We start from the raw sequence: 3,378 nt of genomic DNA on the forward strand, positions 1-3,378 counted from the left end.
AGAGAGAGAGAGAGAGAGAGAGAGAGAGAGAGAGAGAGAGAGAGAGAATACCTACATGAAATAATGATTACAGAGCAAGGAGGAGTAGGAGTAATGATTAGTAATAGTAATAATAGTAAAGATAAATAAGGAATAGAGATCATTGATATAGGGAACTTCCTGGTAAGGAAACTCCCCAAAGCAAAGCATGTATGCATTTTTAGCAATAGAAGCTGGTCCAGTATGAGATGGATGGAAAGGGTGCAGTGTCAGGCAGCACTTCAGTGACAGCCTTTGTCATAGTCCCACAGTGATGCATAATTGTGGGTTTAGCTCAGAGTACTGGTGTCAAAGTCCATTAGAGATGGGGATGGGGAGGAGAGGGACCGCTAAAGTCTACTTAGTTTTAACATGTGCTTGTCCAGGTTTTGTTGTGTTTGTACTTATTTTGATAAATATTTCCCGCTGACAGTTTTACTCGAGTTCCAGCCACACTCAGGGGTGTTGTGGGCTACAGGCAGCCTGTGGGCATGTTTCTATATTTTAGTCTAGTCTGGCCTAGAGTAGAATTGAGATGATAAGTGACTTCCCCAATCTTGTCTTACAGCTAGAATGTGGCAGGTGCTGGGTTTTCTCCTGGCTACTCCTGGCTCAAAGTATAGCTCTCTTGTCTACTGCCCCATAATCCATGTAATAACAACAACAACAGTACTAGTAATAATAATACAGTAAAGCTGTTAATAATACTTAAGTATTTGAAGGATTTGTCGTTTCATTGCTCTGAGTGCTCCTTTCACCAGTGTAGAACACAACCCTTGGGAATTAGAAAAGGGTCTTTGTGAGTTGCTGTTACTGAATTTTTCAGCCAATCTGATCCTTGGACAATAGATATCCCAAGAGTCCTATCACCAGACTCCTAGAAACCTTTGCTTTCTTGCTCTATAAAGCCTGTCCAGACTGACGTTCTGCTGGCATACCTTTCGAGGAGCCACAGTCATTCCCACCCCACAACCGCCTCATTGAAAGACCAGGATGATTGCTAACTTTGAAGTGTTGCCCGATGCTTTATCCTTCACCATCCATCTCATATTGGACCGTGTCCTACTCTTGTCAAAACTGTGTATTTGAGTAGAAGGGCTGCACGGTAAGTTAGCTAGCCTTCCTGGTTGTCTGTCCATGCCTAATGGTGGGTGACACTGCCTATTTCACTAGTTTAGGTACTTCAGATTCAGAGAAAATTCAGCACAGAACCGTCTCCTTCCTCTTTGCAGATCCCTTGGACCCTCAGGATAGAAAGCAATCTGCTTCTGGATCATGGGAGTTTCACAGAGACAGTCTGTCACACTATTGTCACACGCCCCATGATGGAGGTGACCCTGTGCCTATTGCCTTGCCAGAGAAAACTCCAAAGAGCTCAGAAACCTGTGCTTCAGATATATTGCTTAGGCCAAAATGTGATACTGCATATTTTCACCAGTGCTCTGTCTGCTAGGGTATTGTGCCCTAAGACGCTCTGGGACCCAGGGTACAGCCCTACCCAGATAGACATTCTCTCTCCCACAGATCTCAAGGCACAGAAAGGGCTTCAGCTGAATACTTGCTGATTGACTTATTCTCTCTTGTGTAGCCAGTGAATTACTACTGTTGCTTTTCTGAATATAGTTACAGAAACACCCTTTTCTTGGATGCAATCTCTCACTCTCGTCTCTTCCTGCAAATTATAACTTGAATGTTCTCTCCCAAGTGTGAGTGTTCTTGCCTTAGTCCCTGAATCTTTACTCTCAGAGCAAGTATCCTTCCCCTTCCAGTCGACCTCACAGCACCCCCACCTTCTGACACTATTCTTTGAAAGCCTTCAGGTTGTATGTTTTGGGATTCCCTAGTCCCTCAATTAGAGCAAACTGTGGGGAGAGGGTAACTTTTGAAAGGCAGCATGGCATTAGACTTTATTGTGAATTCCTTTCTAAAACAGTCAAAAAGACTTTTTATAACAGTTGTTGGTTATGATGTCATGGAAGGTGAAGGTGCTGACTTGTCACATCAATAGCAAAATGTTCATACTTGTTCTGGCTCTCCCGGTTTCCTGCTCTGGGCTCTTTGATTTGCTTTTAATACGGACAGATATTCTACGAAAGAAAATAAAGAAATACAGTGGAATTCTAGTAGAATTCAGGTGCTGGAGGTAATATTAAGACTTGGCCTATGTAGCTTTTATAGCTACCATGTATTTCAGGGTAAAATCGTAAAGTAGACAAAGTTTGTTTCAGTTCTCTTCTAACCACTCACTCCCCCTCAGTATCTCATCTTTAGTCTTTGCAGATGTGTAGTGAGAGTGTTGGACAAAATGATCTTCATGGTCCCTCTTTGCTGGAATGTTCCATGATTCCCTTGTGTTGCCCACTGATGCTTCCATGGGTTGCCTTGCCTGGTCTTGTCTTATCTTTAAGCCTTTGGTAGTTCAGACCTTTCCCACACCTTCCAAACAGCCCTCTTTAGTTTTTTCTTCTTCGGGTTTACCCTTGAACACTCCAAGAGGATATAACAGGGTTCATTTGGAATTAATGTTTCAAGGATGATCTTAGACTCAGTTTGATAGAACTGGTTTGCCAGGAGACTTTGCCAGGCTCTTTGAATATTAATAAAAGGATTGAAATATTTTCCTTTAATCTTCAGAGAATTTGAGACCACAAAAGAATAGGGACATCGTTGTCCTAACCCTTATCTCCCTATGGAACTGTATTGGTTAGCGTGATGCTGTTTAAATAATGATTCTAGAGTTTCATTCATCTGTTCCTCCCTTAAAGAGTGCAGGGTAATTGTAGGTGTCCTGACATCCTGTCCATGTCCTTTATCCATGGCAGGGGCAGGGATAGTGTAGTGAAGATATTTATCTGTGTATTTACTAAGTATCTGTGATGTGGTGACCTCTAAGACTTTAGGATCTTTAGGAAATTTAATCATAAAACCTTGTGGCCAGAGCTCATGATAAAGGAGTTTTCCCTTTTATCCAGCCTGTATTTGCCTCTTGGCAGCTTCTGTGTTACTCATAGTCCTGCTCTTTGGGAGCTAACAGCATGAGTGTAGTGTTTCTGCCATATGACAACTCTGGGGACCTCCCCAAACTCTTCTCCAGATTTTGTTTGAATATTATGGTGTAGTAGAAACGGTTCTGTCCCTGGAAGCCCAACACCTGGGGTTAGGTCCTTGGGCAGCTCATTTGTGTGACCTTGGGCAAGTCACCTAACTTTACTGGGCTCACTTTGCTCATCTGGAGAATGGGGATAGTAATACTGGTGCCACCTTCTCATAGGAGTATTATAAATCTCAAATGAGATGCTGTCTGTAAAGCACTATACTAATATCTGTATCTGTGGTCCATATTGTCAGTATCAATAATGT

This window comes from Petaurus breviceps, unplaced genomic scaffold (genome assembly GCF_028583685.1).
Source record: "Petaurus breviceps papuanus isolate PSGF00001 unplaced genomic scaffold, PetGlider_PUasm1.0 90417, whole genome shotgun sequence".
Taxonomy (NCBI): domain Eukaryota; kingdom Metazoa; phylum Chordata; class Mammalia; order Diprotodontia; family Petauridae; genus Petaurus; species Petaurus breviceps.